The sequence below is a fragment of the Leiobunum rupestre genome, chromosome 3, assembly GCF_980474605.1.
Source record: "Leiobunum rupestre chromosome 3, qqLeiRupe1.1.hap1, whole genome shotgun sequence".
In the NCBI taxonomy this organism is placed as follows: Eukaryota; Metazoa; Arthropoda; class Arachnida; order Opiliones; family Sclerosomatidae; genus Leiobunum; species Leiobunum rupestre.
In genome coordinates, this window is record NC_143386.1 from 8461631 (window position 1) to 8487468 (window position 25838).

At 45.0% G+C, this 25838-nt stretch overlaps 63 non-coding genes across 63 annotated transcripts; all 63 read left to right on the forward strand.

Moving 5' to 3' along the window:
* The first annotated feature begins 274 nt into the window (after positions 1-274).
* On the forward strand, positions 275-401 carry TRNAL-CAA (transfer RNA leucine (anticodon CAA)). The gene is made up of 2 exons: positions 275-312; positions 356-401. It is a non-coding gene; the product is annotated as a tRNA-Leu (tRNA).
* Positions 402-1114: 713 nt separating this feature from the next.
* Positions 1115-1241, forward strand: TRNAL-CAA (transfer RNA leucine (anticodon CAA)). Its single transcript has 2 exons — positions 1115-1152; positions 1196-1241. It is a non-coding gene; the product is annotated as a tRNA-Leu (tRNA).
* Positions 1242-1323: 82 nt separating this feature from the next.
* On the forward strand, positions 1324-1450 carry TRNAL-CAA (transfer RNA leucine (anticodon CAA)). The gene is made up of 2 exons: positions 1324-1361; positions 1405-1450. It is a non-coding gene; the product is annotated as a tRNA-Leu (tRNA).
* Positions 1451-1742: 292 nt separating this feature from the next.
* TRNAL-CAA (transfer RNA leucine (anticodon CAA)) lies at positions 1743-1869 on the forward strand. The gene is made up of 2 exons: positions 1743-1780; positions 1824-1869. It is a non-coding gene; the product is annotated as a tRNA-Leu (tRNA).
* A 711-nt stretch (positions 1870-2580) lies between these two features.
* Positions 2581-2707, forward strand: TRNAL-CAA (transfer RNA leucine (anticodon CAA)). Its single transcript has 2 exons — positions 2581-2618; positions 2662-2707. It is a non-coding gene; the product is annotated as a tRNA-Leu (tRNA).
* A 292-nt stretch (positions 2708-2999) lies between these two features.
* On the forward strand, positions 3000-3126 carry TRNAL-CAA (transfer RNA leucine (anticodon CAA)). Its single transcript has 2 exons — positions 3000-3037; positions 3081-3126. It is a non-coding gene; the product is annotated as a tRNA-Leu (tRNA).
* Positions 3127-3418: 292 nt separating this feature from the next.
* Positions 3419-3545, forward strand: TRNAL-CAA (transfer RNA leucine (anticodon CAA)). Its single transcript has 2 exons — positions 3419-3456; positions 3500-3545. It is a non-coding gene; the product is annotated as a tRNA-Leu (tRNA).
* A 1130-nt stretch (positions 3546-4675) lies between these two features.
* TRNAL-CAA (transfer RNA leucine (anticodon CAA)) lies at positions 4676-4802 on the forward strand. Its single transcript has 2 exons — positions 4676-4713; positions 4757-4802. It is a non-coding gene; the product is annotated as a tRNA-Leu (tRNA).
* An 82-nt stretch (positions 4803-4884) lies between these two features.
* Positions 4885-5011, forward strand: TRNAL-CAA (transfer RNA leucine (anticodon CAA)). Its single transcript has 2 exons — positions 4885-4922; positions 4966-5011. It is a non-coding gene; the product is annotated as a tRNA-Leu (tRNA).
* An 82-nt stretch (positions 5012-5093) lies between these two features.
* Positions 5094-5220, forward strand: TRNAL-CAA (transfer RNA leucine (anticodon CAA)). The gene is made up of 2 exons: positions 5094-5131; positions 5175-5220. It is a non-coding gene; the product is annotated as a tRNA-Leu (tRNA).
* Positions 5221-5303: 83 nt separating this feature from the next.
* TRNAL-CAA (transfer RNA leucine (anticodon CAA)) lies at positions 5304-5430 on the forward strand. The gene is made up of 2 exons: positions 5304-5341; positions 5385-5430. It is a non-coding gene; the product is annotated as a tRNA-Leu (tRNA).
* An 82-nt stretch (positions 5431-5512) lies between these two features.
* Positions 5513-5639, forward strand: TRNAL-CAA (transfer RNA leucine (anticodon CAA)). Its single transcript has 2 exons — positions 5513-5550; positions 5594-5639. It is a non-coding gene; the product is annotated as a tRNA-Leu (tRNA).
* Positions 5640-6141: 502 nt separating this feature from the next.
* On the forward strand, positions 6142-6268 carry TRNAL-CAA (transfer RNA leucine (anticodon CAA)). The gene is made up of 2 exons: positions 6142-6179; positions 6223-6268. It is a non-coding gene; the product is annotated as a tRNA-Leu (tRNA).
* Positions 6269-6350: 82 nt separating this feature from the next.
* Positions 6351-6477, forward strand: TRNAL-CAA (transfer RNA leucine (anticodon CAA)). The gene is made up of 2 exons: positions 6351-6388; positions 6432-6477. It is a non-coding gene; the product is annotated as a tRNA-Leu (tRNA).
* Positions 6478-6560: 83 nt separating this feature from the next.
* Positions 6561-6687, forward strand: TRNAL-CAA (transfer RNA leucine (anticodon CAA)). The gene is made up of 2 exons: positions 6561-6598; positions 6642-6687. It is a non-coding gene; the product is annotated as a tRNA-Leu (tRNA).
* An 82-nt stretch (positions 6688-6769) lies between these two features.
* On the forward strand, positions 6770-6896 carry TRNAL-CAA (transfer RNA leucine (anticodon CAA)). The gene is made up of 2 exons: positions 6770-6807; positions 6851-6896. It is a non-coding gene; the product is annotated as a tRNA-Leu (tRNA).
* An 83-nt stretch (positions 6897-6979) lies between these two features.
* Positions 6980-7106, forward strand: TRNAL-CAA (transfer RNA leucine (anticodon CAA)). The gene is made up of 2 exons: positions 6980-7017; positions 7061-7106. It is a non-coding gene; the product is annotated as a tRNA-Leu (tRNA).
* An 82-nt stretch (positions 7107-7188) lies between these two features.
* On the forward strand, positions 7189-7315 carry TRNAL-CAA (transfer RNA leucine (anticodon CAA)). Its single transcript has 2 exons — positions 7189-7226; positions 7270-7315. It is a non-coding gene; the product is annotated as a tRNA-Leu (tRNA).
* Positions 7316-7607: 292 nt separating this feature from the next.
* Positions 7608-7734, forward strand: TRNAL-CAA (transfer RNA leucine (anticodon CAA)). Its single transcript has 2 exons — positions 7608-7645; positions 7689-7734. It is a non-coding gene; the product is annotated as a tRNA-Leu (tRNA).
* Positions 7735-8308: 574 nt separating this feature from the next.
* Positions 8309-8435, forward strand: TRNAL-CAA (transfer RNA leucine (anticodon CAA)). The gene is made up of 2 exons: positions 8309-8346; positions 8390-8435. It is a non-coding gene; the product is annotated as a tRNA-Leu (tRNA).
* Positions 8436-8517: 82 nt separating this feature from the next.
* Positions 8518-8643, forward strand: TRNAL-CAA (transfer RNA leucine (anticodon CAA)). Its single transcript has 2 exons — positions 8518-8555; positions 8598-8643. It is a non-coding gene; the product is annotated as a tRNA-Leu (tRNA).
* A 364-nt stretch (positions 8644-9007) lies between these two features.
* Positions 9008-9134, forward strand: TRNAL-CAA (transfer RNA leucine (anticodon CAA)). Its single transcript has 2 exons — positions 9008-9045; positions 9089-9134. It is a non-coding gene; the product is annotated as a tRNA-Leu (tRNA).
* Positions 9135-9217: 83 nt separating this feature from the next.
* On the forward strand, positions 9218-9344 carry TRNAL-CAA (transfer RNA leucine (anticodon CAA)). Its single transcript has 2 exons — positions 9218-9255; positions 9299-9344. It is a non-coding gene; the product is annotated as a tRNA-Leu (tRNA).
* Positions 9345-10056: 712 nt separating this feature from the next.
* On the forward strand, positions 10057-10183 carry TRNAL-CAA (transfer RNA leucine (anticodon CAA)). The gene is made up of 2 exons: positions 10057-10094; positions 10138-10183. It is a non-coding gene; the product is annotated as a tRNA-Leu (tRNA).
* An 83-nt stretch (positions 10184-10266) lies between these two features.
* Positions 10267-10393, forward strand: TRNAL-CAA (transfer RNA leucine (anticodon CAA)). The gene is made up of 2 exons: positions 10267-10304; positions 10348-10393. It is a non-coding gene; the product is annotated as a tRNA-Leu (tRNA).
* Positions 10394-10475: 82 nt separating this feature from the next.
* TRNAL-CAA (transfer RNA leucine (anticodon CAA)) lies at positions 10476-10602 on the forward strand. The gene is made up of 2 exons: positions 10476-10513; positions 10557-10602. It is a non-coding gene; the product is annotated as a tRNA-Leu (tRNA).
* Positions 10603-10684: 82 nt separating this feature from the next.
* On the forward strand, positions 10685-10811 carry TRNAL-CAA (transfer RNA leucine (anticodon CAA)). The gene is made up of 2 exons: positions 10685-10722; positions 10766-10811. It is a non-coding gene; the product is annotated as a tRNA-Leu (tRNA).
* A 364-nt stretch (positions 10812-11175) lies between these two features.
* TRNAL-CAA (transfer RNA leucine (anticodon CAA)) lies at positions 11176-11302 on the forward strand. Its single transcript has 2 exons — positions 11176-11213; positions 11257-11302. It is a non-coding gene; the product is annotated as a tRNA-Leu (tRNA).
* Positions 11303-11384: 82 nt separating this feature from the next.
* Positions 11385-11511, forward strand: TRNAL-CAA (transfer RNA leucine (anticodon CAA)). The gene is made up of 2 exons: positions 11385-11422; positions 11466-11511. It is a non-coding gene; the product is annotated as a tRNA-Leu (tRNA).
* A 291-nt stretch (positions 11512-11802) lies between these two features.
* TRNAL-CAA (transfer RNA leucine (anticodon CAA)) lies at positions 11803-11929 on the forward strand. The gene is made up of 2 exons: positions 11803-11840; positions 11884-11929. It is a non-coding gene; the product is annotated as a tRNA-Leu (tRNA).
* Positions 11930-12012: 83 nt separating this feature from the next.
* On the forward strand, positions 12013-12138 carry TRNAL-CAA (transfer RNA leucine (anticodon CAA)). Its single transcript has 2 exons — positions 12013-12050; positions 12093-12138. It is a non-coding gene; the product is annotated as a tRNA-Leu (tRNA).
* Positions 12139-12502: 364 nt separating this feature from the next.
* TRNAL-CAA (transfer RNA leucine (anticodon CAA)) lies at positions 12503-12629 on the forward strand. Its single transcript has 2 exons — positions 12503-12540; positions 12584-12629. It is a non-coding gene; the product is annotated as a tRNA-Leu (tRNA).
* Positions 12630-12713: 84 nt separating this feature from the next.
* Positions 12714-12840, forward strand: TRNAL-CAA (transfer RNA leucine (anticodon CAA)). Its single transcript has 2 exons — positions 12714-12751; positions 12795-12840. It is a non-coding gene; the product is annotated as a tRNA-Leu (tRNA).
* Positions 12841-12923: 83 nt separating this feature from the next.
* On the forward strand, positions 12924-13050 carry TRNAL-CAA (transfer RNA leucine (anticodon CAA)). The gene is made up of 2 exons: positions 12924-12961; positions 13005-13050. It is a non-coding gene; the product is annotated as a tRNA-Leu (tRNA).
* Positions 13051-13134: 84 nt separating this feature from the next.
* Positions 13135-13260, forward strand: TRNAL-CAA (transfer RNA leucine (anticodon CAA)). The gene is made up of 2 exons: positions 13135-13172; positions 13215-13260. It is a non-coding gene; the product is annotated as a tRNA-Leu (tRNA).
* An 84-nt stretch (positions 13261-13344) lies between these two features.
* On the forward strand, positions 13345-13471 carry TRNAL-CAA (transfer RNA leucine (anticodon CAA)). The gene is made up of 2 exons: positions 13345-13382; positions 13426-13471. It is a non-coding gene; the product is annotated as a tRNA-Leu (tRNA).
* An 84-nt stretch (positions 13472-13555) lies between these two features.
* Positions 13556-13682, forward strand: TRNAL-CAA (transfer RNA leucine (anticodon CAA)). The gene is made up of 2 exons: positions 13556-13593; positions 13637-13682. It is a non-coding gene; the product is annotated as a tRNA-Leu (tRNA).
* An 83-nt stretch (positions 13683-13765) lies between these two features.
* On the forward strand, positions 13766-13892 carry TRNAL-CAA (transfer RNA leucine (anticodon CAA)). Its single transcript has 2 exons — positions 13766-13803; positions 13847-13892. It is a non-coding gene; the product is annotated as a tRNA-Leu (tRNA).
* An 84-nt stretch (positions 13893-13976) lies between these two features.
* On the forward strand, positions 13977-14103 carry TRNAL-CAA (transfer RNA leucine (anticodon CAA)). The gene is made up of 2 exons: positions 13977-14014; positions 14058-14103. It is a non-coding gene; the product is annotated as a tRNA-Leu (tRNA).
* Positions 14104-15233: 1130 nt separating this feature from the next.
* On the forward strand, positions 15234-15360 carry TRNAL-CAA (transfer RNA leucine (anticodon CAA)). Its single transcript has 2 exons — positions 15234-15271; positions 15315-15360. It is a non-coding gene; the product is annotated as a tRNA-Leu (tRNA).
* Positions 15361-15443: 83 nt separating this feature from the next.
* Positions 15444-15570, forward strand: TRNAL-CAA (transfer RNA leucine (anticodon CAA)). The gene is made up of 2 exons: positions 15444-15481; positions 15525-15570. It is a non-coding gene; the product is annotated as a tRNA-Leu (tRNA).
* Positions 15571-15652: 82 nt separating this feature from the next.
* Positions 15653-15779, forward strand: TRNAL-CAA (transfer RNA leucine (anticodon CAA)). The gene is made up of 2 exons: positions 15653-15690; positions 15734-15779. It is a non-coding gene; the product is annotated as a tRNA-Leu (tRNA).
* Positions 15780-16281: 502 nt separating this feature from the next.
* Positions 16282-16408, forward strand: TRNAL-CAA (transfer RNA leucine (anticodon CAA)). The gene is made up of 2 exons: positions 16282-16319; positions 16363-16408. It is a non-coding gene; the product is annotated as a tRNA-Leu (tRNA).
* An 83-nt stretch (positions 16409-16491) lies between these two features.
* TRNAL-CAA (transfer RNA leucine (anticodon CAA)) lies at positions 16492-16618 on the forward strand. Its single transcript has 2 exons — positions 16492-16529; positions 16573-16618. It is a non-coding gene; the product is annotated as a tRNA-Leu (tRNA).
* A 2635-nt stretch (positions 16619-19253) lies between these two features.
* On the forward strand, positions 19254-19380 carry TRNAL-CAA (transfer RNA leucine (anticodon CAA)). The gene is made up of 2 exons: positions 19254-19291; positions 19335-19380. It is a non-coding gene; the product is annotated as a tRNA-Leu (tRNA).
* Positions 19381-19674: 294 nt separating this feature from the next.
* TRNAL-CAA (transfer RNA leucine (anticodon CAA)) lies at positions 19675-19801 on the forward strand. The gene is made up of 2 exons: positions 19675-19712; positions 19756-19801. It is a non-coding gene; the product is annotated as a tRNA-Leu (tRNA).
* An 84-nt stretch (positions 19802-19885) lies between these two features.
* On the forward strand, positions 19886-20012 carry TRNAL-CAA (transfer RNA leucine (anticodon CAA)). The gene is made up of 2 exons: positions 19886-19923; positions 19967-20012. It is a non-coding gene; the product is annotated as a tRNA-Leu (tRNA).
* An 83-nt stretch (positions 20013-20095) lies between these two features.
* On the forward strand, positions 20096-20222 carry TRNAL-CAA (transfer RNA leucine (anticodon CAA)). Its single transcript has 2 exons — positions 20096-20133; positions 20177-20222. It is a non-coding gene; the product is annotated as a tRNA-Leu (tRNA).
* Positions 20223-20724: 502 nt separating this feature from the next.
* On the forward strand, positions 20725-20851 carry TRNAL-CAA (transfer RNA leucine (anticodon CAA)). Its single transcript has 2 exons — positions 20725-20762; positions 20806-20851. It is a non-coding gene; the product is annotated as a tRNA-Leu (tRNA).
* A 293-nt stretch (positions 20852-21144) lies between these two features.
* Positions 21145-21271, forward strand: TRNAM-CAU (transfer RNA methionine (anticodon CAU)). The gene is made up of 2 exons: positions 21145-21182; positions 21226-21271. It is a non-coding gene; the product is annotated as a tRNA-Met (tRNA).
* Positions 21272-21355: 84 nt separating this feature from the next.
* Positions 21356-21482, forward strand: TRNAL-CAA (transfer RNA leucine (anticodon CAA)). The gene is made up of 2 exons: positions 21356-21393; positions 21437-21482. It is a non-coding gene; the product is annotated as a tRNA-Leu (tRNA).
* Positions 21483-21565: 83 nt separating this feature from the next.
* TRNAL-CAA (transfer RNA leucine (anticodon CAA)) lies at positions 21566-21692 on the forward strand. The gene is made up of 2 exons: positions 21566-21603; positions 21647-21692. It is a non-coding gene; the product is annotated as a tRNA-Leu (tRNA).
* An 83-nt stretch (positions 21693-21775) lies between these two features.
* On the forward strand, positions 21776-21902 carry TRNAL-CAA (transfer RNA leucine (anticodon CAA)). The gene is made up of 2 exons: positions 21776-21813; positions 21857-21902. It is a non-coding gene; the product is annotated as a tRNA-Leu (tRNA).
* A 292-nt stretch (positions 21903-22194) lies between these two features.
* Positions 22195-22321, forward strand: TRNAL-CAA (transfer RNA leucine (anticodon CAA)). The gene is made up of 2 exons: positions 22195-22232; positions 22276-22321. It is a non-coding gene; the product is annotated as a tRNA-Leu (tRNA).
* Positions 22322-22825: 504 nt separating this feature from the next.
* On the forward strand, positions 22826-22952 carry TRNAL-CAA (transfer RNA leucine (anticodon CAA)). The gene is made up of 2 exons: positions 22826-22863; positions 22906-22952. It is a non-coding gene; the product is annotated as a tRNA-Leu (tRNA).
* An 84-nt stretch (positions 22953-23036) lies between these two features.
* On the forward strand, positions 23037-23163 carry TRNAL-CAA (transfer RNA leucine (anticodon CAA)). The gene is made up of 2 exons: positions 23037-23074; positions 23118-23163. It is a non-coding gene; the product is annotated as a tRNA-Leu (tRNA).
* A 293-nt stretch (positions 23164-23456) lies between these two features.
* TRNAL-CAA (transfer RNA leucine (anticodon CAA)) lies at positions 23457-23583 on the forward strand. The gene is made up of 2 exons: positions 23457-23494; positions 23538-23583. It is a non-coding gene; the product is annotated as a tRNA-Leu (tRNA).
* Positions 23584-23666: 83 nt separating this feature from the next.
* On the forward strand, positions 23667-23793 carry TRNAL-CAA (transfer RNA leucine (anticodon CAA)). Its single transcript has 2 exons — positions 23667-23704; positions 23748-23793. It is a non-coding gene; the product is annotated as a tRNA-Leu (tRNA).
* Positions 23794-23876: 83 nt separating this feature from the next.
* On the forward strand, positions 23877-24003 carry TRNAL-CAA (transfer RNA leucine (anticodon CAA)). Its single transcript has 2 exons — positions 23877-23914; positions 23958-24003. It is a non-coding gene; the product is annotated as a tRNA-Leu (tRNA).
* An 83-nt stretch (positions 24004-24086) lies between these two features.
* TRNAL-CAA (transfer RNA leucine (anticodon CAA)) lies at positions 24087-24213 on the forward strand. Its single transcript has 2 exons — positions 24087-24124; positions 24168-24213. It is a non-coding gene; the product is annotated as a tRNA-Leu (tRNA).
* An 83-nt stretch (positions 24214-24296) lies between these two features.
* TRNAL-CAA (transfer RNA leucine (anticodon CAA)) lies at positions 24297-24423 on the forward strand. Its single transcript has 2 exons — positions 24297-24334; positions 24378-24423. It is a non-coding gene; the product is annotated as a tRNA-Leu (tRNA).
* Positions 24424-24506: 83 nt separating this feature from the next.
* Positions 24507-24633, forward strand: TRNAL-CAA (transfer RNA leucine (anticodon CAA)). Its single transcript has 2 exons — positions 24507-24544; positions 24588-24633. It is a non-coding gene; the product is annotated as a tRNA-Leu (tRNA).
* Positions 24634-24717: 84 nt separating this feature from the next.
* Positions 24718-24844, forward strand: TRNAL-CAA (transfer RNA leucine (anticodon CAA)). The gene is made up of 2 exons: positions 24718-24755; positions 24799-24844. It is a non-coding gene; the product is annotated as a tRNA-Leu (tRNA).
* The last annotated feature ends 994 nt before the right edge of the window (positions 24845-25838 follow it).

The window sequence follows — 25838 nt, forward strand, 5'->3', positions numbered from 1 at the left end:
AAGACTTGCGTATCAAAATTCCAATATTTACGTTCCGAGCGAGATATGAGACTGTTATTTCCACGTCAGGATGTCCGAGCGGTCTAAGTCGCCAGACTCAAGGCCTCGAAGACCTTGTCTCCGTACCTAGATGGAGATGTGAGAATTCTGGTCATCGAATGAGGGCGTGGGTTCAAATCCCTCTTCTGACAACCGCTTTTTTTTTCTTTAAAGAATAGCGTATCAAAATTCAAATATTTACGTTCCGAGCGAGAAATGAGACTCTTATTTCAACGTCAGGATGGCCGAGTGGTCTAAGGCGCCAGACTCAAGGCCTCGAAGACCTTGTCTCCGTCGCTAGATGCAGATGTGTGAATTCTGGTCCTCGTATGAGGGCGTGGGTTCAAATCCCACTTCTGACAACCGCACTTTTTTTCTTTAAAGAAATGCGTATCAAAATTCCAATATTTACGTTCCGAACGAGAAATGAGACTCTCATTTCCACATCAGGATGGCCGAACAGTCTAAGTCGCCAGACTCAAGGCCTTGAAGACCTTATAACCGTCGCGAGAAGGAGATGTGTGAATTCTGTGCTCGTATGAGGGCGTGGGTTCAAATCCCACTTCTGACAACAGAACTGACTTTTCATTTAAGAAATGCGTATCAAAATTCCAATATTTACGTTCCGAACGAGAAATGAGACTCTCATTTCCACATCAGGATGGCCGAACAGTCTAAGGCGCCAGACTCAAGGCCTTGAAGACCTTATAACCGTCGCGAGAAGGAGATGTGTGAATTCTGTGCTCGTATGAGGGCGTGGGTTCAAATCCCACTTCTGACAACAGAACTTCCTTGTCATTTAAGAAATGCGTATCAAAATTCCAATATTTACGTTCCGAACGAGAAATGAGACGCTCATTTCCACATCAGGATGGCCGAACAGTCTAAGGCGCCAGACCCAAGGCCTTGAAGACCTTATAACCGTCGCGAGAAGGAGATGTGTGAATTCTGGTCCTCGTATGAGGGCGTGGGTTCAAATCCCACTTCTGACAACCGCACTTTTTTTCTTTAAAGAAATGCGTATCAAAATTCCAATATTTACGTTCCGAGCGAGAAATGAGACCCTTATCTCCACGTCAGGATGGCCGAGCGGTCTAAGGCGCCAGACTCAAGGCCTCGAAGACCTTGTCTCCGTCGCTATATGGAGATGTGTGAATTCTGGTCCTCGTATGATGGCGTGGGTTCAAATCCCACTTCTGACAACGCACTTTTCTTCTTTAAAGAAATGCGTATCAAAATTCCAATATTTACGCTCCGAACGAGAAATGAGACCCTTATCTCCATGTCAGGATGGCCGAGCGGTCTAAGGCGCCAGACTCAAGGCCTCGAAGACCTTGTCTCCGTCGCTATATGGAGATGTGTGAATTCTGGTCCTCGTATGATGGCGTGGGTTCAAATCCCACTTCTGACAACGCACTTTTTTTCTTTAAAGAAATGCGTATCAAAATTCCAATATTTACGCTCCGAACGAGAAATGAGACTCTCATTTCCACATCAGGATGGCCGAACAGTCTAAGGCGCCAGACTCAAGGCCTTGAAGACCTTATAACCGTTGCGAGAAGGAGATGTGTGAATTCTGGTCCTCGTATGAGGGCGTGGGTTCAAATCCCACTTCTGACAACCGCACTTTTTTTCTTTAAAGAAATGCGTATCAAAATTCCAATATTTACGTTCCGAGCGAGAAATGAGACCCTTATCTCCACGTCAGGATGGCCGAGCGGTCTAAGGCGCCAGACTCAAGGCCTCGAAGACCTTGTCTCCGTCGCTATATGGAGATGTGTGAATTCTGGTCCTCGTATGATGGCGTGGGTTCAAATCCCACTTCTGACAACGCACTTTTTTTCTTTAAAGAAATGCGTATCAAAATTCCAATATTTACGCTCCGAACGAGAAATGAGACTCTCATTTCCACATCAGGATGGCCGAACAGTCTAAGGCGCCAGACTCAAGGCCTTGAAGACCTTATAACCGTTGCGAGAAGGAGATGTGTGAATTCTGGTCCTCGTATGAGGGCGTGGGTTCAAATCCCACTTCTGACAACGCACTTTTTTTCTTTAAAGAAATGCGTATCAAAATTCCAATATTTACGCTCCGAACGAGAAATGAGACTCTCATTTCCACATCAGGATGGCCGAACAGTCTAAGGCGCCAGACTCAAGGCCTTGAAGACCTTATAACCGTCGCGAGAAGGAGATGTGTGAATTCTGTGCTCGTATGAGGGCGTGGGTTCAAATCCCACTTCTGACAACAGAACTTCCTTGTCATTTAAGAAATGCGTATCAAAATTCCAATATTTACGTTCCGAACGAGAAATGAGACTCTCATTTCCACATCAGGATGGCCGAACAGTCTAAGGCGCCAGACCCAAGGCCTTGAAGACCTTATAACCGTCGCGAGAAGGAGATGTGTGAATTCTGGTCCTCGTATGAGGGCGTGGGTTCAAATCCCACTTCTGACAACCGCACTTTTTTTCTTTAAAGAAATGCGTATCAAAATTCCAATATTTACGTTCCGAGCGAGAAATGAGACCCTTATCTCCACGTCAGGATGGCCGAGCGGTCTAAGGCGCCAGACTCAAGGCCTCGAAGACCTTGTCTCCGTCGCTATATGGAGATGTGTGAATTCTGGTCCTCGTATGATGGCGTGGGTTCAAATCCCACTTCTGACAACGCACTTTTCTTCTTTAAAGAAATGCGTATCAAAATTCCAATATTTACGCTCCGAACGAGAAATGAGACTCTCATTTCCACATCAGGATGGCCGAACAGTCTAAGGCGCCAGACTCAAGGCCTTGAAGACCTTATAACCGTTGCGAGAAGGAGATGTGTGAATTCTGGTCCTCGTATGAGGGCGTGGGTTCAAATCCCACTTCTGACAACCGCACTTTTTTTCTTTAAAGAAATGCGTATCAAAATTCCAATATTTACGCTCCGAACGAGAAATGAGACCCTTATCTCCACGTCAGGATGGCCGAGCGGTCTAAGGCGCCAGACTCAAGGCCTCGAAGACCTTGTCTCCGTCGCTATATGGAGATGTGTGAATTCTGGTCCTCGTATGATGGCGTGGGTTCAAATCCCACTTCTGACAACGCACTTTTTTTCTTTAAAGAAATGCGTATCAAAATTCCAATATTTACGCTCCGAACGAGAAATGAGACTCTCATTTCCACATCAGGATGGCCGAACAGTCTAAGGCGCCAGACTCAAGGCCTTGAAGACCTTATAACCGTTGCGAGAAGGAGATGTGTGAATTCTGGTCCTCGTATGAGGGCGTGGGTTCAAATCCCACTTCTGACAACCGCACTTTTTTTCTTTAAAGAAATGCGTATCAAAATTCCAATATTTACGTTCCGAGCGAGAAATGAGACCCTTATCTCCACGTCAGGATGGCCGAGCGGTCTAAGGCGCCAGACTCAAGGCCTCGAAGACCTTGTCTCCGTCGCTATATGGAGATGTGTGAATTCTGGTCATCGTATGATGGCGTGGGTTCAAATCCCACTTCTGACAACGCACTTTTTTTCTTTAAAGAAATGCGTATCAAAATTCCAATATTTACGCTCCGAACGAGAAATGAGACTCTCATTTCCACATCAGGATGGCCGAACAGTCTAAGGCGCCAGACTCAAGGCCTTGAAGACCTTATAACCGTTGCGAGAAGGAGATGTGTGAATTCTGGTCCTCGTATGAGGGCGTGGGTTCAAATCCCACTTCTGACAACGCACTTTTTTTCTTTAAAGAAATGCGTATCAAAATTCCAATATTTACGCTCCGAACGAGAAATGAGACTCTCATTTCCACATCAGGATGGCCGAACAGTCTAAGGCGCCAGACTCAAGGCCTTGAAGACCTTATAACCGTCGCGAGAAGGAGATGTGTGAATTCTGTGCTCGTATGAGGGCGTGGGTTCAAATCCCACTTCTGACAACAGAACTTCCTTGTCATGTAAGAAATGCGTATCAAAATTCCAATATTTACGCTCCGAACGAGAAATGAGACTCTCATTTCCACATCAGGATGGCCGAACAGTCTAAGGCGCCAGACTCAAGGCCTTGAAGACCTTATAACCGTTGCGAGAAGGAGATGTGTGAATTCTGGTCCTCGTATGAGGGCGTGGGTTCAAATCCCACTTCTGACAACGCACTTTTTTTCTTTAAAGAAATGCGTATCAAAATTCCAATATTTACGCTCCGAACGAGAAATGAGACTCTCATTTCCACATCAGGATGGCCGAACAGTCTAAGGCGCCAGACTCAAGGCCTTGAAGACCTTATAACCGTCGCGAGAAGGAGATGTGTGAATTCTGTGCTCGTATGAGGGCGTGGGTTCAAATCCCACTTCTGACAACAGAACTTCCTTGTCATTTAAGAAATGCGTATCAAAATTCCAATATTTACGTTCCGAACGAGAAATGAGACTCTCATTTCCACATCAGGATGGCCGAACAGTCTAAGGCGCCAGACCCAAGGCCTTGAAGACCTTATAACCGTCGCGAGAAGGAGATGTGTGAATTCTGGTCCTCGTATGAGGGCGTGGGTTCAAATCCCACTTCTGACAACCGCACTTTTTTTCTTTAAAGAAATGCGTATCAAAATTCCAATATTTACGTTCCGAGCGAGAAATGAGACCCTTATCTCCACGTCAGGATGGCCGAGCGGTCTAAGGCGCCAGACTCAAGGCCTCGAAGACCTTGTCTCCGTCGCTATATGGAGATGTGTGAATTCTGGTCCTCGTATGATGGCGTGGGTTCAAATCCCACTTCTGACAACGCACTTTTCTTCTTTAAAGAAATGCGTATCAAAATTCCAATATTTACGCTCCGAACGAGAAATGAGACCCTTATCTCCATGTCAGGATGGCCGAGCGGTCTAAGGCGCCAGACTCAAGGCCTCGAAGACCTTGTCTCCGTCGCTATATGGAGATGTGTGAATTCTGGTCCTCGTATGATGGCGTGGGTTCAAATCCCACTTCTGACAACGCACTTTTTTTCTTTAAAGAAATGCGTATCAAAATTCCAATATTTACGCTCCGAACGAGAAATGAGACTCTCATTTCCACATCAGGATGGCCGAACAGTCTAAGGCGCCAGACTCAAGGCCTTGAAGACCTTATAACCGTTGCGAGAAGGAGATGTGTGAATTCTGGTCCTCGTATGAGGGCGTGGGTTCAAATCCCACTTCTGACAACCGCACTTTTTTTCTTTAAAGAAATGCGTATCAAAATTCCAATATTTACGTTCCGAGCGAGAAATGAGACCCTTATCTCCACGTCAGGATGGCCGAGCGGTCTAAGGCGCCAGACTCAAGGCCTCGAAGACCTTGTCTCCGTCGCTATATGGAGATGTGTGAATTCTGGTCCTCGTATGATGGCGTGGGTTCAAATCCCACTTCTGACAACGCACTTTTTTTCTTTAAAGAAATGCGTATCAAAATTCCAATATTTACGCTCCGAACGAGAAATGAGACTCTCATTTCCACATCAGGATGGCCGAACAGTCTAAGGCGCCAGACTCAAGGCCTTGAAGACCTTATAACCGTTGCGAGAAGGAGATGTGTGAATTCTGGTCCTCGTATGAGGGCGTGGGTTCAAATCCCACTTCTGACAACGCACTTTTTTTCTTTAAAGAAATGCGTATCAAAATTCCAATATTTACGCTCCGAACGAGAAATGAGACTCTCATTTCCACATCAGGATGGCCGAACAGTCTAAGGCGCCAGACTCAAGGCCTTGAAGACCTTATAACCGTCGCGAGAAGGAGATGTGTGAATTCTGTGCTCGTATGAGGGCGTGGGTTCAAATCCCACTTCTGACAACAGAACTTCCTTGTCATTTAAGAAATGCGTATCAAAATTCCAATATTTACGTTCCGAACGAGAAATGAGACTCTCATTTCCACATCAGGATGGCCGAACAGTCTAAGGCGCCAGACCCAAGGCCTTGAAGACCTTATAACCGTCACGAGAAGGAGATGTGTGAATTCTGGTCCTCGTATGAGGGCGTGGGTTCAAATCCCACTTCTGACAACCGCACTTTTTTTCTTTAAAGAAATGCGTATCAAAATTCCAATATTTACGTTCCGAGCGAGAAATGAGACCCTTATCTCCACGTCAGGATGGCCGAGCGGTCTAAGGCGCCAGACTCAAGGCCTCGAAGACCTTGTCTCCGTCGCTATATGGAGATGTGTGAATTCTGGTCCTCGTATGATGGCGTGGGTTCAAATCCCACTTCTGACAACGCACTTTTCTTCTTTAAAGAAATGCGTATCAAAATTCCAATATTTACGCTCCGAACGAGAAATGAGACTCTCATTTCCACATCAGGATGGCCGAACAGTCTAAGGCGCCAGACTCAAGGCCTTGAAGACCTTATAACCGTTGCGAGAAGGAGATGTGTGAATTCTGGTCCTCGTATGAGGGCGTGGGTTCAAATCCCACTTCTGACAACCGCACTTTTTTTCTTTAAAGAAATGCGTATCAAAATTCCAATATTTACGCTCCGAACGAGAAATGAGACCCTTATCTCCACGTCAGGATGGCCGAGCGGTCTAAGGCGCCAGACTCAAGGCCTCGAAGACCTTGTCTCCGTCGCTATATGGAGATGTGTGAATTCTGGTCCTCGTATGATGGCGTGGGTTCAAATCCCACTTCTGACAACGCACTTTTTTTCTTTAAAGAAATGCGTATCAAAATTCCAATATTTACGCTCCGAACGAGAAATGAGACTCTCATTTCCACATCAGGATGGCCGAACAGTCTAAGGCGCCAGACTCAAGGCCTTGAAGACCTTATAACCGTTGCGAGAAGGAGATGTGTGAATTCTGGTCCTCGTATGAGGGCGTGGGTTCAAATCCCACTTCTGACAACCGCACTTTTTTTCTTTAAAGAAATGCGTATCAAAATTCCAATATTTACGTTCCGAGCGAGAAATGAGACCCTTATCTCCACGTCAGGATGGCCGAGCGGTCTAAGGCGCCAGACTCAAGGCCTCGAAGACCTTGTCTCCGTCGCTATATGGAGATGTGTGAATTCTGGTCATCGTATGATGGCGTGGGTTCAAATCCCACTTCTGACAACGCACTTTTTTTCTTTAAAGAAATGCGTATCAAAATTCCAATATTTACGCTCCGAACGAGAAATGAGACTCTCATTTCCACATCAGGATGGCCGAACAGTCTAAGGCGCCAGACTCAAGGCCTTGAAGACCTTATAACCGTTGCGAGAAGGAGATGTGTGAATTCTGGTCCTCGTATGAGGGCGTGGGTTCAAATCCCACTTCTGACAACGCACTTTTTTTCTTTAAAGAAATGCGTATCAAAATTCCAATATTTACGCTCCGAACGAGAAATGAGACTCTCATTTCCACATCAGGATGGCCGAACAGTCTAAGGCGCCAGACTCAAGGCCTTGAAGACCTTATAACCGTCGCGAGAAGGAGATGTGTGAATTCTGTGCTCGTATGAGGGCGTGGGTTCAAATCCCACTTCTGACAACAGAACTTCCTTGTCATGTAAGAAATGCGTATCAAAATTCCAATATTTACGCTCCGAACGAGAAATGAGACTCTCATTTCCACATCAGGATGGCCGAACAGTCTAAGGCGCCAGACTCAAGGCCTTGAAGACCTTATAACCGTTGCGAGAAGGAGATGTGTGAATTCTGGTCCTCGTATGAGGGCGTGGGTTCAAATCCCACTTCTGACAACGCACTTTTTTTCTTTAAAGAAATGCGTATCAAAATTCCAATATTTACGCTCCGAACGAGAAATGAGACTCTCATTTCCACATCAGGATGGCCGAACAGTCTAAGGCGCCAGACTCAAGGCCTTGAAGACCTTATAACCGTCGCGAGAAGGAGATGTGTGAATTCTGTGCTCGTATGAGGGCGTGGGTTCAAATCCCACTTCTGACAACAGAACTTCCTTGTCATGTAAGAAATGCGTATCAAAATTCCAATATTTACGCTCCGAACGAGAAATGAGACTCTCATTTCCACATCAGGATGGCCGAACAGTCTAAGGCGCCAGACTCAAGGCCTTGAAGACCTTATAACCGTTGCGAGAAGGAGATGTGTGAATTCTGGTCCTCGTATGAGGGCGTTGTTTCAAATCCCACTTCTGACAACAGAACTTCCTTGTCATTTAAGAAATGCGTATCAAAATTCCAATATTTACGTTCCGAACGAGAAATGAGACTCTCTTTTCCGCGTCAGGATGGCCGAGTGGTCTAAAACGCCAATATTTACGTTCCGAGCGAGAAATGAGACTCTTATTTCCACGTCAGGATGGCCGAGCGGTCTAAGGCGCCAGACTCAAGGCCTCGAAGACCGTGTCTCCGTCGCTAGATGGAAATGTGTGAATTCTGGTCCTCGTATGAGGGCGTGGGTTCAAGTCCCACTTCTGACAACCGCATTTTTTTCTTTAAAGAAATTGGTATCAAAATTCCAATATTTACGTTCCGAGCGAGTAATGAGACTCTTATTTCCACGTCAGGATGGCCGAGCGGTCTAAGGCGCCAGACTCAAGGCCTCGAAGCCCTTGTCTCCGTCGCTAGATGGAGATGTTGAATTCTGGTCCTCGTTTGAGGGCGTGGGTTCAAATCCCACTTCTGACAACCGCACTTTTTTTCTTTAAAGAAATGGGTATCAAAATTCCAATATTTACGTTCCGAACGAGAAATGAGACTCTCTTTTCCGCGTCAGGATGGCCGAGTGGTCTAAGGCGCCAATATTTACGTTCCGAGCGAGAAATGAGACTCTCATTTCCACATCAGGATGGCCGAACAGTCTAAGGCGCCAGACTCAAGGCCTTGAAGACCTTATAACAGTCGCGAGAAGGAGATGTGTGAATTCTGGTCCTCGTATGAGCCGTGGGTTCAAATCCCACTTCTGACAACAGAACTTACTTGTCATTTAAGAAATGCGTATCAAAATTCCAATATTTACTTTCCGAGCGAGAAATGAGACTCTCATTTCCACGTCAGGATAACCGAGCGGTCTAAGGCGCCAGACTCAAGGCCTCGAAGACCGTGTCTCCGTCGCTAGATGGAGATGTGTGAATTCTGGTCCTCGTATGAGGGCGTGGGTTCAAATCCCACTTCTGACAAACGCACTTTTTTTCTTTAAAGAAATGCGTATCAAAATTCCAATATTTACGTTCCGAGCGAGAAATGAGACTCTTATTTCCACGTCAGGATGGCCGAGCGGTCTAAGGCGCCAGACTCAAGGCCTCGAAGACCTTGTCTACGTCGCTAGATGGATATGTGTGAACTCTGGTACTCGTATGAGGGCGTGGGTTCAAATCCCACTTCTGACAACCGCACTTTTTTTCTTTAAAGAAATGCGTATCAAAATTCCAATATTTACGTTCCGAACGAGAAATGAGACTCTCATTTCCACATCAGGATGACCGAACAGTCTAAGGCGCCAGACTCAAGGCCTTGAAGACCTTATAACCGTTGCGAGAAGGAGATGTGTGAATTCTGGTCCTCGTCTGAGGGCGTGGGTTCAAATCCCACTTCTGACAACCGCACTTTTTTTCTTTAAAGAAATGCGTATCAAAATTCCAATATTTACGTTCCGAACGAGAAATGAGACTCTCATTCCCACATCGGGATGACCGAACAGTCTAAGGCGCCAGACTCAAGGCCTTGAAGACCTTATAACCGTCGCGAGAAGGAGATGTGTGAATTCTGGTCCTCGTATGAGGGCGTGGGTTCAAATCCCTTTTCTGACAACGCACTTTTTTTCTTTAAAGAAATGCGTATCAAAATTCCAATATTTACGTTCCGAACGAGAAATGAGACTCTCATTTCCACATCAGGATGACCGAACAGTCTAAGGCGCCAGACTCAAGGCCTTGAAGACCTTATAACCGTCGCGAGAAGGAGATGTGTGAATTCTGGTCCTCGTATGAGGGCGTGGGTTCAAATCCCACTTCTGACAACCGCACTTTTTTTCTTTAAAGAAATGCGTATCAAAATTCCAATATTTACGTTCCGAGCGAGAAATGAGCCTCTTATCTCCGCGTCAGGATGGCCGAGTGGTCTAAGGCGCCAGACTCAAGGCCTTGAAGACCTTATAACCGTCGCGAGAAGGAGATGTGTGAATTCTGGTCCTCGTATGAGGGCGTGGGTTCAAATCCAACTTCTGACAACCGCACTTTTTTTCTTTAAAGAAATGCGTATCAAAATTCCAATATTTACGTTCCGAGCGAGAAATGAGACCCTTATCTCCACGTCAGGATGGCCGAGCGGTCTAAGGCGCCAGACTCAAGGCCTCGAAGACCTTGTCTCCGTCGCTATATGGAGATGTGTGAATTCTGGTCCTCGTATGATGGCGTGGGTTTAAATCCCACTTCTGACAACGCACTTTTTTTCTTTAAAGAAATGCGTATCAAAATTCCAATATTTACGCTCCGAATGAGAAATGAGACTCTCATTTCCACATCAGGATGGCCGAACAGTCTAAGGCGCCAGACTCAAGGCCTTGAAGACCTTATAAATGTCGCGAGAAGGAGATGTGTGAATTCTGGTCCTCGTATGAGGGCGTGGGTTCAAATCCCACTTCTGACAACGCACTTTTTTTCTTTAAAGAAATGCGTATCAAAATTCCAATATTTACGCTCCGAACGAGAAATGAGACTCTCATTTCCACATCAGGATGGCCGAACAGTCTAAGGCGCCAGACTCAAGGCCTTGAAGACCTTATAACCGTTGCGAGAAGGAGATGTGTGAATTCTGGTCCTCGTATGAGGGCGTGGGTTCAAATCCCACTTCTGACAACGCACTTTTTTTCTTTAAAGAAATGCGTATCAAAATTCCAATATTTACGCTCCGAACGAGAAATGAGACTCTCATTTCCACATCAGGATGGCCGAACAGTCTAAGGCGCCAGACTCAAGGCCTTGAAGACCTTATAAATGTCGCGAGAAGGAGATGTGTGAATTCTGGTCCTCGTATGAGGGCGTTGTTTCAAATCCCACTTCTGACAACAGAACTTCCTTGTCATTTAAGAAATGCGTATCAAAATTCCAATATTTACTTTCCGAACGAGAAATGAGACTCTCTTTTCCGCGTCAGGATGGCCGAGTGGTCTAAAACGCCAATATTTACGTTCCGAGCGAGAAATGAGACTCTTATTTCCACGTCAGGATGGCCGAGCGGTCTAAGGCGCCAGACTCAAGGCCTCGAAGACCGTGTCTCCGTCGCTAGATGGAAATGTGTGAATTCTGGTCCTCGTATGAGGGCGTGGGTTCAAGTCCCACTTCTGACAACCGCATTTTTTTCTTTAAAGAAATTGGTATCAAAATTCCAATATTTACGTTCCGAACGAGAAATGAGACTCTCTTTTCCGCGTCAGGATGGCCGAGTGGTCTAAGGCGCCAGACTCAATGCCTCGAAGACCGTGTCTCCGTCGCTAGATGGAGATGTTTGAAATCTGGTCCTCGTTTGAGGGCGTGGGTTCAAGTCCCACTTCTGACAACCGCATTTTTTTCTTTAAAGAAATTGGTATCAAAATTCTAATATTTACGTTTCGAACGAGAAATGAGACTCTCATTTCCACATCAGGATGGCCGAACAGTCTAAGGCGCCAGACTCAAGGCCTTGAAGACCTTATAACCGTCGCGAGAAGGAGATGTGTGAATTCTGGTCATCGTTTGAGGGCGTGGGTTCAAGTCCCACTTCTGACAACCGCATTTTTTTCTTTAAAGAAATTGGTATCAAAATTCCAATATTTACGTTCCGAACGAGAAATGAGACTCTCTTTTCCGCGTCAGGATGGCCGAGTGGTCTAAGGCGCCAGACTCAAGGCCTCGAAGACCTTGTCTCCGTCGCTAGATGGAGATGTTTGAAATCTGGTCCTCGTTTGAGGGCGTGGGTTCAAGTCCCACTTCTGACAACCGCACTTTTTTTCTTTAAAGAAATGCGTATCAAAATTCCCATATTTACGTTCCGAGCGAGTAATGAGACTCTTATTTCCACGTCAGGATGGTCGAGCGGTCTAAGGCGCCAGACTCAAGGCCTCGAAGCCCTTGTCTCCGTCGCTAGATGGAGATGTTGAATTCTGGTCCTCGTTTGAGGGCGTGGGTTCAAATCCCACTTCTGACAACCGCCCTTTTTTTCTTTAAAGAAATGGGTATCAAAATTCCAATATTTACGTTCCGAACGAGAAATGAGACTCTCTTTTCCGCGTCAGGATGGCCGAGTGGTCTAAGGCGCCAATATTTACGTTCCGAGCGAGAAATGAGACTCTCATTTCCACATCAGGATGGCCGAACAGTCTAAGGCGCCAGACTCAAGGCCTTGAAGACCTTATAACAGTCGCGAGAAGGAGATGTGTGAATTCTGGTCCTCGTATGAGCCGTGGGTTCAAATCCCACTTCTGACAACAGAACTTACTTGTCATTTAAGAAATGCGTATCAAAATTCCAATATTTACTTTCCGAGCGAGAAATGAGACTCTCATTTCCACGTCAGGATGGCCGAGCGGTCTAAGGCGCCAGACTCAAGGCCCCGAAGACCTTGTCTCCGTCGCTAGATGGAGATGTGTGAATTCTGGACCTCGTATGAGGGCGTGGGTTCAAATCCCACTTCTGACAACAGAACTTACTTTTCATTTAAGAAATGCGTATCAAAATTCCAATATTTACGTTCCGAGCGAGAAATGAGACTCTTATTTCCACGTCAGGATGGCCGAGCGGTCTAAGGCGCCAGACTCAAGGCCTTGAAGACCTTGTCTCCGTCGCTAGATGGAGATGTTTGAATTCTGGTCCTCGTATGAGGGCGTGGGTTCAAATCCCACTTTTGACAACCGCACTTTTTTTCTTTAAATAAATGGCTATCAAAATTCCAATATTTACGTTCCGAGCGAGAAATGAGACTCTTATTTCCACGTCAGGATGGCCGAGCGGTCTAAGGCGCCAGACTCAAGGCCTCGAAGACCGTGTCTCCGTCGCTAGATGGAGATGTGTGAATTCTGGTCCTCGTATGAGGGCGTGGGTTCAAATCCCACTTCTGACAACAGAGCTTATTTTTCATTTAAGAAATGCGTATCAAAATTCCAATATTTACGTTCCGAGCGAGAAATGAGACTCTTATTTCCACGTCAGGATGGCCGAGCGGTCTAAGGCGCCAGACTCAAGGCCTCGAAGACTTTGTCTCCGTCCTTGATGGAGATGTGTGAATTCTGGTCCTCGTATGAGGGCGTGGGTTCAAATCCCACTTCTGACAACAGAACTTTTTTTTCATTTAAGAAATGCGTATCAAAATTCCAATATTTACGTTCCGAGCGAGCAATGAGACACTTATTTCCACGTCAGGATGGCCGAGCGGTCTAAGGCGCCAGACTCAAGGCCTCGAAGACCTTGTCTCCGTCGCTAGATGGAGATTTGTGAATTCTGGTCCTCGTATGAGGGCGTGGGTTCAAATCCCACTTCTGACAACAGAACTTTTTTTTCATTTAAGAAATGCGTATCAAAATTCCAATATTTACGTTCCGAGCGAGCAATGAGACTCTTATTTCCACGTCAGGATGGCCGAGCGGTCTAAGGCGCCAGACTCAAGGCCTCGAAGACCGTGTCTCCGTCACTAGATGGAGATGTGTGAATTCTGGTCCTCGTATGAGGGCGTGGGTTCAAATCCCACTTCTGACAAACGCACTTTTTTTCTTTAAAGAAATGCGTATCAAAATTCCAATATTTACGTTCCGAGCGAGAAATGAGACTCTTATTTCTACGTCAGGATGGCCGAGCGGTCTAAGGCGCCAGACTCAAGGCCTCGAAGACCTTGTCTACGTCGCTAGATGGATATGTGTGAACTCTGGTACTCGTATGAGGGCGTGGGTTCAAATCCCACTTCTGACAACAGAACTTACTTTTCATTTAAGAAATGCGTATCAAAATTCCAATATTTACGTTCCGAACGAGAAATGAGACTCTTATCTCCGCGTCAGGATGGCCGAGTGGTCTAAGGCAACAGACTCAAGGCCTTGAAGACCTTATAGCCGTCGCGAGAAGGAGATGTGTGAATTCTGGTCCTCGTATGAGGGCGTGGGTTCAAATCCAACTTCTGACAACCGCACTTTTTTTCTTTAAAGAAATGCGTATCAAAATTCCAATATTTACGTTCCGAGCGAGAAATGAGACTCTTATCTCCGCGTCAGGATGGCTAAGTGGTCTAAGGCGCCAGACTCAAGGCCTCGAAGACCTTGTCTCCGTCGCTATATGGAGATGTGTGAATTCTGGTCGTCGTATGAGGGCGTGTGTTCAAATCCCACTTCTGACAACCGCACTTTTTTTCTTTAAAGAAATGCGTATCAAAATTCCAATATTTACGTTCCGAACGAGAAATGAGACTCTCATTTCCACATCAGGATGACCGAACAGTCTAAGGCGCCAGACTCAAGGCCTTGAAGACCTTATAACCGTTGCGAGAAGGAGATGTGTGAATTCTGGTCCTCGTCTGAGGGCGTGGGTTCAAATCCCACTTCTGACAACCGCACTTTTTTTCTTTAAAGAAATGCGTATCAAAATTCCAATATTTACGTTCCGAACGAGAAATGAGACTCTCATTCCCACATCAGGATGACCGAACAGTCTAAGGCGCCAGACTCAAGGCCTTGAAGACCTTATAACCGTCGCGAGAAGGAGATGTGTGAATTCTGGTCCTCGTATGAGGGCGTGGGTTCAAATCCCTTTTCTGACAACGCACTTTTTTTCTTTAAAGAAATGCGTATCAAAATTCCAATATTTACGTTCCGAACGAGAAATTAGACTCTCATTTCCACATCAGGATGACCGAACAGTCTAAGGCGCCAGACTCAAGGCCTTGAAGACCTTATAACCGTCGCGAGAAGGAGATGTGTGAATTCTGGTCCTCGTATGAGGGCGTGGGTTCAAATCCCACTTCTGACAACGCACTTTTTTTCTTTAAAGAAATGCGTATCAAAATTTCAATATTTACGTTCCAAACGAGAAATGAGACTCTCATTTCCACATCAGGATGACCGAACAGTCTAAGGCGCCAGACTCAAGGCCTTGAAGACCTTATAACCGTCGCGAGAAGGAGATGTGTGAATTCTGGTCCTCGTATGAGGGCGTGGGTTCAAATCCCACTTCTGACAACCGCACTTTTTTCTTTAAAGAAATGCGTATCAAAATTCCAATATTTACGTTCCGAGCGAGAAATGAGCCTCTTATCTCCGCGTCAGGATGGCCGAGTGGTCTAAGGCGCCAGACTCAAGGCCTTGAAGACCTTATAACCGTCGCGAGAAGGAGATGTGTGAATTCTGGTCCTCGTATGAGGGCGTGGGTTCAAATCCAACTTCTGACAACCGCACTTTTTTTCTTTAAAGAAATGCGTATCAAAATTCCAATATTTACGTTCCGAGCGAGAAATGAGACTCTTATCTCCGCGTCAGGATGGCTAAGTGGTCTAAGGCGCCAGACTCAAGGCCTCGAAGACCTTGTCTCCGTCGCTATATGGAGATGTGTGAATTCTGGTCCTCGTATGAGGGCGTGGGTTCAAATCCCACTTCTGACAACGCACTTTTTTTCTTTAAAGAAATGCGTATCAAAATTCCAATATTTACGCTCCGAACGAGAAATGAGACTCTCATTTCCACATCAGGATGGCCGAACAGTCTAAGGCGCCAGACTCAAGGCCTTGAAGACCTTATAACCGTTGCGAGAAGGAGATGTGTGAATTCTGGTCCTCGTGTGAGGGCGTGGGTTCAAATCCCACTTCTGACAACCGCACTTTTTTTCTTTAAAGAAATGCGTATCAAAATTCCAATATTTACGTTCCGAACGAGAAATGAGACTCTCATTCCCACATCAGGATGACCGAACAGTCTAAGGCGCCAGTCTCAAGGCCTTGAAGACCTTATAACCGTCGCGAGAAGGAGATGTGTGAATTCTGGTCCTCGTATGAGGGCGTGGGTTTAAATCCCACTTCTGACAACGCACTTTTTTTCTTTAAAGAAATGCGTATCAAAATTCCAATATTTACGTTCCGAACGAGAAATGAGACTCTCATTTCCACATCAGGATGACCGAACAGTCTAAGGCGCCAGACTCAAGGCCTTGAAGACCTTATAACCGTCGCGAGAAGGAGATGTGTGAATTCTGGTCCTCGTATGAGGGCGTGGGTTCAAATCCCACTTCTGACAACCGCACTTTTTTTCTTTAAAGAAATGCGTATCAAAATTCCAATATTTACGTTCCAAGCGAGAAATGAGCCTCTTATCTCCGCGTCAGGATGGCCGAGTGGTCTAAGGCGCCAGACTCAAGGCCTTGAAGACCTTATAGCCGTCGCGAGAAGGAGATGTGTGAATTCTGGTCCTCGTATGAGGGCGTGGGTTCAAATCCAACTTCTGACAACCGCACTTTTTTTCTTTAAAGAAATGCGTATCAAAATTCCAATATTTACGTTCCGAGCGAGAAATGAGACTCTTATCTCCGCGTCAGGATGGCTAAGTGGTCTAAGGCGCCAGACTCAAGGCCTCGAAGACCTTGTCTCCGTCGCTATATGGAGATGTGTGAATTCTGGTCGTCGTATGAGGGCGTGGGTTCAAATCCCACTTCTGACAACCGCACTTTTTTTCTTTAAAGAAATGCGTATCAAAATTCCAATATTTACGTTCCGAACGAGAAATGAGACTCTCATTTCCACATCAGGATGACCGAACAGTCTAAGGCGCCAGACTCAAGGCCTTGAAGACCTTATAACCGTCGCGAGAAGGAGATGTGTCAATTCTGGTCCTCGTATGAGGGCGTGGGTTCAAATCCCACTTCTGACAACCGCACTTTTTACCTCTCCGAGGGGACAAAGTCCCCTAGGAGGGGTTATACAACGACCGTGTCTGTCTGTGGGTCTGTGGGTGGGTCTGTCGGTGGGTCTGTGGGTGGGTCTGTGGGTGTGTCTGTCTGTCAGGACTGCGAACGCGTTCGCATTTTCGGTGCAAAGTGTAATCACTGCGTACGCAGTTTCTCAAAGGGTTGGCAAAACCACCGTGTGACGGTGAGCGTTAACGGATGCATTTGCGGTTTGGTTTGGATGGTGTTTTTTCGCTCACCGTCGTGACGGTTTGGTGTATTACGGTTTTTGTAATGTTTATGCGTAGGTTGTGAGTGTTGAATTTGTTGTGTTTGTGTTCTGATGGATGTGCATGTTGAGTCTGTTGTGTTTATATGGGCGTTTTCTCTCCAACTTCTTCTTAATGACTTTGGGACGGACCGAGTGCTGAGTGTAATGCTACCTCTCAACGTCCAATGGCAGGGTTTCCACCAGTTGTACACGGTATTCGTCTTAGTAACAATTTGCGATCGCATCGGGCGGGATTTGAACCCGAGACCTCCTGATTGACAGGCGGACGTTCTACCACAGAACCACCGACACTTGTTACGCCTTATTGAAAATTAGACCTTCAGCTTTATCGGAAGCGTATTTAATAGAGTACGAAATTTTGGTTTAATTGAAATAGAATTGAAATTGAAATTATTGCATCGAAGAAATTCTAATTTAGCGTTTCTCTATTGATTAAAAACAAATGCGCCACCCAGGTTTCGAACCCAGACCATGCGGCTTGGCAGTCGAGCGCTCTACCACAGAACCACCGATAGCTGCTTAGATTCACTGAAATTAAGACAGGCATCGTAAGCATAATAGGTAATAAAGTCTTTTTTTATTAATGAATTTATGAAGGCCTAATCTGGTATTTTTTAAAGGTTAAATCTTGTTTTAGCGCAGTCAGCCGAGATTAGAGGGTTAAAGGGTAGACCCTGTGGGTGGTCCACTTTCTTAACGACCTATATATAGTTCTGTTAATTCAAAGGAGATAATTTAACGTTAATTGCTTTAAAAGCTGGCGGTTAGTCAAGTGGCTCTCTGTGCTTTGTTGATGGTAAGGTTTTTGCTTCTTGTAAATACATTTGGTGTGGATATTTGGATATCTACGATTTCTAACGCAGTCAATGATTTCTTGGGTGTGCGAGTCATTATATGATATTGGAAATTGGACGGCATTGGTCTTTTTCATGTGGTATGCGTCACAACGTCAACAGGAAGTGAACGAGTCGTCCACTACCAGATATCTACGGTATCTTCATCAAGGGCGAGTGTTGAAATAAAATGAGCGTTAAAGATGCGGCAAGTATTTCGTAAGCGAGTAATTCCAAAAAGCCTCTGTAGATATTTATTTCATTAAAATTTGCTTCGTATTATATTTAACTGATAAACTTGTTCTGTAAAAGGGTTTAATTCAATTGTGCATTGTTATAGTACGTCTAACTTACTGTTGTAACTACTTAACTTATGATATTCTGAATAAATTAAAATTGCTCGTTTCGTCTCAATTATTTTAATTATAATAAAAATTTTATACCGGGCGGGATAGAAATGGGTTAATATTTTTAACAAATAACTCTAAATTGCGGAGATATATCTTTAAGGGTTATCTCGAGAAATTAATACCACTAGGGACAATTCTTCCGAGGAGAGGTATATTTTGGCTTGCCAACTTGTTTTCTTTAAAGAAATGCGTATCAAAATTCCAATATTTACGTTCCGAACGAGAAATGAGACTCTCATTTCCACATCAGGATGACCGAACAGTCTAAGGCGCCAGACTCAAGGCCTTGAAGACCTTATAACCGTCGCGAGAAGGAGATGTGTGAATTCTGGTCCTCGTATGAGGGCGTGGGTTCAAATCCCACTTCTGACAACGCACTTTTTTTCTTTAAAGAAATGCGTATCAAAATTCCAATATTTACGTTCCGAACGAGAAATGAGACTCTCATTTCCACATCAGGATGACCGAACAGTCTAAGGCGCCAGACTCAAGGCCTTGAAGACATTATAACCGTCGCGAGAAGGAGATGTGTGAATTCTGGTCCTCGTATGAGGGCGTGGGTTCAAATCCCACTTCTGACAACCGCACTTTTTTTCTTTAAAGAAATGCGTATCAAAATTCCAATATTTACGTTCCGAACGAGAAATGAGACTCTCATTTCCACATCAGGATGACCGAACAGTCTAAGGCGCCAGACTCAAGGCCTTGAAGACCTTATAACCGTCGCGAGAAGGAGATGTGTGAATTCTGGTCCTCGTATGAGGGCGTGGGTTCAAATCCCACTTCTGACAACCGCACTTTTTTTCTTTAAAGAAATGCGTATCAAAATTCCAATATTTACGCTCCGAGCGAGAAATGAGCCTCTTATCTCCGCGTCAGGATGGCCGAGTGGTCTAAGGCGCCCGACTCAAGGCCTCGAAGACCTTGTCTCCGTCGCTAGATGGAGATGTGTGAATTCTGGTCCTCGTATGAGGGCGTGGGTTCAAATCCCACTTCTGACAACCACACTTTTTTTCTTTAAAGAAATGCGTATCAAAATTCCAATATTTACGTTCCGAACGAGAAATGAGACTCTCATTTCCACATCAGGATGACCGAACAGTCTAAGGCGCCAGACTCAAGGCCTTGAAGACCTTATAACCGTCGCGAGAAGGAGATGTGTGAATTCTGGTCCTCGTATGAGGGCGTGGGTTCAAATCCCACTTCTGACAACAGAACTTACTTGTCATTTAAGAAATGCGTATCAAAATTCCAATATTCACGTTCCGAGCGAGAAATGAGACTCTCATTTCCACGTCAGGATGGCCGAAAGGTCTAAGGCGCCAGACTCAAGGCCCCGAAGACCTTGTCTCCGTCGCTAGATGGAGATGTGTGAATTTTGGTCCTCGTATGAGGGCGTGGGTTCAAATCCCACTTCTGACAACAGAACTTACTTTTCATTTAAGAAATGCGTATCAAAATTCCAATATTTACGTTCCGAGCGAGAAATGAGACCCTTATCTCCACGTCAGGATGGCCGAGCGGTCTAAGGCGCCAGACTCAAGGCCTGGAAGACCTTGTCTCCGTCGCTAGATGGAGATGTGTGAATTCTGGTCCGCATATGATGGCGTGGGTTCAAATCCCACTTCTGACAACCGCACTTTTTTTCTTTAAAGAAGTGCGTATCAAAATTCCAATATTTACGCTCCGAACGAGAAATGAGACTCTCATTTCCACATCAGGATGGCCGAACAGTCTAAGGCGCCAGACTCAAGGCCTTGAAGACCTTATAACCGTTGCGAGAAGGAGATGTGTGAATTCTGGTCCTCGTGTGAGGGCGTGGGTTCAAATCCCACTTCTGACAACCGCACTTTTTTTCTTTAAAGAAATGCGTATCAAAATTCCAATATTTACGTTCCGAACGAGAAATGAGACTCTCATTTCCACATCAGGATGACCGAACAGTCTAAGGCGCCAGACTCAAGGCCTTGAAGACCTTATAACCGTCGCGAGAAGGAGATGTGTGAATTCTGGTCCTCGTATGAGGGCGTGGGTTCAAATCCCACTTCTGACAACGCACTTTTTTTCTTTAAAGAAATGCGTATCAAAATTCCAATATTTACGCTCCGAACGAGAAATGAGACTCTCATTTCCACATCAGGATGGCCGAACAGTCTAAGGCGCCAGACTCAAGGCCTTGAAGACCTTATAACCGTCGCGAGAAGGAGATGTGTGAATTCTGGTCCTCGTATGAGGGCGTTGGTTCAAATCCCACTTCTGACAACCGCACTTTTTTTCTTTAAAGAAATGCGTATCAAAATTCCAATATTTACGTACCGAGCGAGAAATGAGCCTCTTATCTCCGCGTCAGGATGGCCGAGTGGTCTAAGGCGCCAGACTCAAGGCCTCGAAGACCTTGTCTCCGTCGCTAGATGGAGATTTGTGAATTCTGGTCCTCGTATGAGGGCGTGGGTTCAAATCCCACTTCTGACAACCACACTTTTTTTCTTTAAAGAAATGCGTATCAAAATTCCAATATTTACGTTCCGAACGAGAAATGAGACTCTCATTTCCACATCAGGATGACCGAACAGTCTAAGGCGCCAGATTCAAGGCCTTGAAGACCTTATAACCGTCGCGAGAAGGAGATGTGTGAATTCTGGTCCTCGTATGAGGGCGTTGGTTCAAATCCCACTTCTGACAACCGCACTTTTTTTCTTTAAAGAAATGCGTATCAAAATTCCAATATTTACGTACCGAGCGAGAAATGAGCCTCTTATCTCCGCGTCAGGATGGCCGAGTGGTCTAAGGCGCCAGACTCATGGCCTCGAAGACCTTGTCTCCGTCGCTAGATGGAGATTTGTGAATTCTGGTCCTCGTATGAGGGCGTGGGTTCAAATCCCACTTCTGACAACAGAACTTACTTTTCATTTAAGAAATGCGTATCAAAATTCCAATATTTACGTTCCGAGCGAGAAATGAGACCCTTATCTCCACGTCAGGATGGCCGAGCGGTCTAAGGCGCCAGACTCAAGGCCTCGAAGACCTTGTCTCCGTCGCTAGATGGAGATGTGTGAATTCTGGTCCGCGTATGATGGCGTGGGTTCAAATCCCACTTCTGACAACCGCACTTTTTTTCTTTAAAGAAGTGCGTATCAAAATTCCAATATTTACGTTCCGAGCGAGAAATGAGACTCTTATTTCCACGTCAGGATGGCCGAGCGGTCTAAGGCGCCAGACTCAAGGCCTTGAAGATCTTATAACCGTCGCGAGAAGGAGATGTGTGAATTCTGATCCTCGTATGAGGGAGTGGGTTCAAATCCCACTTCTGACAACCGCACTTTTTTTCTTTAAAGAAATGCGTATCAAAATTCCAATATTTACGTTCCGAACGAGAAATGAGACTCTAATCTCCGCGTCAGGATGGCTGAGTAGTCTAAGGCGCCAGACTCAAGGCCTCGAAGACCTTGACTCCGTCGCTATATGGAAATGTGTGAATTCTGGTCCTCGTATGAGGGCGTGGGTTCAAATCCCACTTCTGACAACGCACTTTTTTTCTTTAAAGAAATGCGTATCAAAATTCCAATATTTACGTTCCGAACGAGAAATGAGACTCTCATTTCCACATCAGGATGGCCGAACAGTCTAAGGCGCCAGACTCAAGGCCTTGAAGACCTTATAACCGTCGCGAGAAGGAGATGTGTGAATTCGGGTCCTCGTATGAGGGCGTGGGTTCAAATCCCACTTCTGACAACCGCATTTTTTTTCTTTAAAGAAATGCGTATCAAAATTCCAATATTTACGTTCCGAACGAGAAATGAGACTCTCATTTCCACATCAGGATGGCCGAACAGTCTAAGGCGCCAGACTCAAGGCCTTGAAGACCTTATAACCGTCGCGAGAAGGAGATGTGTGAATTCTGGTCCTCGTATGAGGGCGTGGGTTCAAATCCCACTTCTGACAACCGCACTTTTTTTCTTTAAAGAAATGCGTATCAAAATTCCAATATTTACGTTCCGAACGAGAAATGAGACTCTCATTTCCACATCAGGATGGCCGAACAGTCTAAGGCGCCAGACTCAAGGCCTTGAAGACCTTATAACCGTCGCGAGAAGGAGATGTGTGAATTCTGGTCCTCGTATGAGGGCGTGGGTTCAAATCCCACTTCTGGTAACCGCACTTTTTTTCTTTAAAGAAATGCGTATCAAAATTCCAATATTTACGTTCCGAACGAGAAATGAGACTCTCATTTCCACATCAGGATGACCGAACAGTCTAAGGCGCCAGACTTAAGGCCTTGAAGACCTTATAACCGTCGCGAGAAGGAGATGTGTTAATTCTGGTCCTCGTATGAGGGCGTGGGTTCAAATCCCACTTCTGACAACAGAACTTACTTGTCATTTAAGAAATGCGTATCAAAATTCCAATATTTACGTTCCGAGCGAGAAATGAGACTCTCATTTCCATGTCAGGATGGCCGAGCGGTCTAAGGCGCCAGACTCAAGGCCCCGAAGACCTTGTCTCCGTGGCTAGATGGAGATGTGTGAATTTTGTTCCTCGTATGAGGGCGTGGGTTCAAATCCCACTTCTGACAACAGAACTTACTTTTCATTTAAGAAATGCGTATCAAAATTCCAATATTTACGTTCCGAGCGAGAAATGAGACTCTTATTTCCACGTCAGGATGGCCGAGCGGTCTAAGGCGCCAGACTCAAGGCCTTGAAGATCTTATAACCGTCGCGAGAAGGAGATGTGTGAATTCTGGTCCTCGTATGAGGGAGTGGGTTCAAATCCCACTTCTGACAACCGCACTTTTTTTCTTTAAAGAAATGCGTATCAAAATTCCAATATTTACGTTCCGAACGAGAAATGAGACTCTAATCTCCGCGTCAGGATGGCTGAGTAGTCTAAGGCGCCAGACTCAAGGCCTTGAAGACCTTATAACCGTCGCGAGAAGGAGATGTGTGAATTCTGGTCCTCGTATGAGGGCGTGGGTTCAAATCCCACTTCTGGTAACCGCACTTTTTTTCTTTAAAGAAATGCGTATCAAAATTCCAATATTTACGTTCCGAACGAGAAATGAGACTCTCATTTCCACATCAGGATGGCCGAACAGTCTAAGGCGCCAGACTCAAGGCCTTGAAGACCTTATAACCGTCGCGAGAAGGAGATGTGTGAATTCTGGTCCTCGTATGAGGGCGTGGGTTCAAATCCCACTTCTGACAACAGCACTTTTTTTCTTTAAAGAAATGCGTATCAAAATTCCAATATTTACGTTCCGAACGAGAAATGAGACTCTCATTTCCACATCAGGATGGCCGAACAGTCTAAGGCGCCAGACTCAAGGCCTTGAAGACCTTATAACCGTCGCGAGAAGGAGATGTGTGAATTCTGGTCCTCGTATGAGGGCGTGGGTTCAAATCCCACTTCTGACAACCGCACTTTTTTTCTTTAAAGAAATGCGTATCAAAATTCCAATATTTACGTTCCGAACGAGAAATGAGACACTCATTTCCACATCAGGATGGCCGAACAGTCTAAGGCGCCAGACTCAAGGCCTTGAAGACCTTATAACCGTCGCGAGAAGGAGATGTGTGAATTCTGGTCCTCGTATGAGGGCGTGGGTTCAAATCCCACTTCTGACAACCGCACTTTTTTTCTTTAAAGAAATGCGTATCAAAATTCCAATATTTACGTTCCGAACGAGAAATGAGACTCTCATTTCCACATCAGGATGGCCGAACAGTCTAAGGCGCCAGACTCAAGGCCTTGAAGACCTTATAACCGTCGCGAGAAGGAGATGTGTGAATTCTGGTCCTCGTATGAGGGCGTGGGTTCAAATCCCACTTCTGACAACCGCACTTTTTTTCTTTAAAGAAATGCGTATCAAAATTCCAATATTAACGTTCCGAACGAGAAATGAGGCTCTCATTTCCACATCAGGATGGCCGAACAGTCTAAGGCGCCAGACTCAAGGCCTTGAAGACCTTATAACCGTCGCGAGAAGGAGATGTGTGAATTCTGGTCCTCGTATGAGGGCGTGGGTTCAAATCCCACTTCTGACAACCGCACTTTTTTTCTTTAAAGAAATGCGTATCAAAATTCCAATATTTACGTTCCGAACGAGAAATGAGACTCTCATTTCCACATCAGGATGGCCGAACAGTCTAAGGCGCCAGACTCAAGGCCTTGAAGACCTTATAACCGTCGCGAGAAGGAGATGTGTGAATTCTGGTCCTCGTATGAGGGCGTGGGTTCAAATCCCACTTCTGACAACAGATCTTACTTTTCATTTAAGAAATGCGTATCAAAATTCCAATATTTACGTTCCGAGCGAGAAATGAGACTCTTATTTTCACGTCAGGATGGCCTAGCGGTCTAAGGCGCCAGACTCAAGGCCTTGAAGACCTTATAACCGTCGCGAGAAGGAGATGTGTGAATTCTGGTCCTCGTATGAGGGCGTGGGTTCAAATCCCACTTCTGACAACCGCACTTTTTTTCTTTAAAGAAATGCGTATCAAAATTCCAATATTTACGTTCCGAACGAGAAATGAGACTCTCATTTCCACATCAGGATGGCCGAACAGTCTAAGGCGCCAGACTCAAGGCCTTGAAGACCTTATAACCGTCGCGAGAAGGAGATGTGTGAATTCTGGTCCTCGTATGAGGGCGTGGTTTCAAATCCCACTTCTGACAACAGATCTTACTTTTCATTTAAGAAATGCGTATCAAAATTCCAATATTTACGTTCCGAGCGAGAAATGAGACTCTTATTTCCACGTCAGGATGGCCTAGCGGTCTAAGGCGCCAGACTCAACTCCTTGAAGACCTTGTCTCCGTCGCTAGATGGAGATGTGTTCATTTTGGTGGTTGAATTTGGGTTCGGGTTCGAGTCCCACTTCTAACAACAACACTTACTTTATAATTAATTTCACATTTTTTTCTGGTTTGAAAACGTGATACAGGTTGGAATGTGATGAGAACGCCACAGCAAAAGGTGAAATTTACCAAAATTGTCAAGTTTGAAGATTGACAATAGTGTACAGTGTTTAAACGCATATAAGGAAGCGGAAATTTTTTTCAATGATTTTCGAAGAACGATTAATAATTCTTCAAAAATAAATTATTTATTATTTACAAATTCCTAAACAATTAGTAGGTTAAGTAAAGATAAAGAACAATTAGCTACCGGTTATAACAATGGTATGAATTTTGGACGATATTCAAATTTCTATTTTTAAAATTAAATTGTTTATATTTAGCGGAAAATTTCAATTTTAAATAAGAATTTTATTTCATTTTTTATTTTACAAAAAAAATATAGCGACTGTCTTTAAAACAATGGTAAGATTGTTTTGAACTTTGAACGAAGGAAAATAAATGGATAAAATTAAATAAAACAAAGAAACATGTTTTCTTAGACTGTTCTCTTAAAATTTGTATGTTTGCATAGAGTGATAACTTTATTTTTACATAAAAT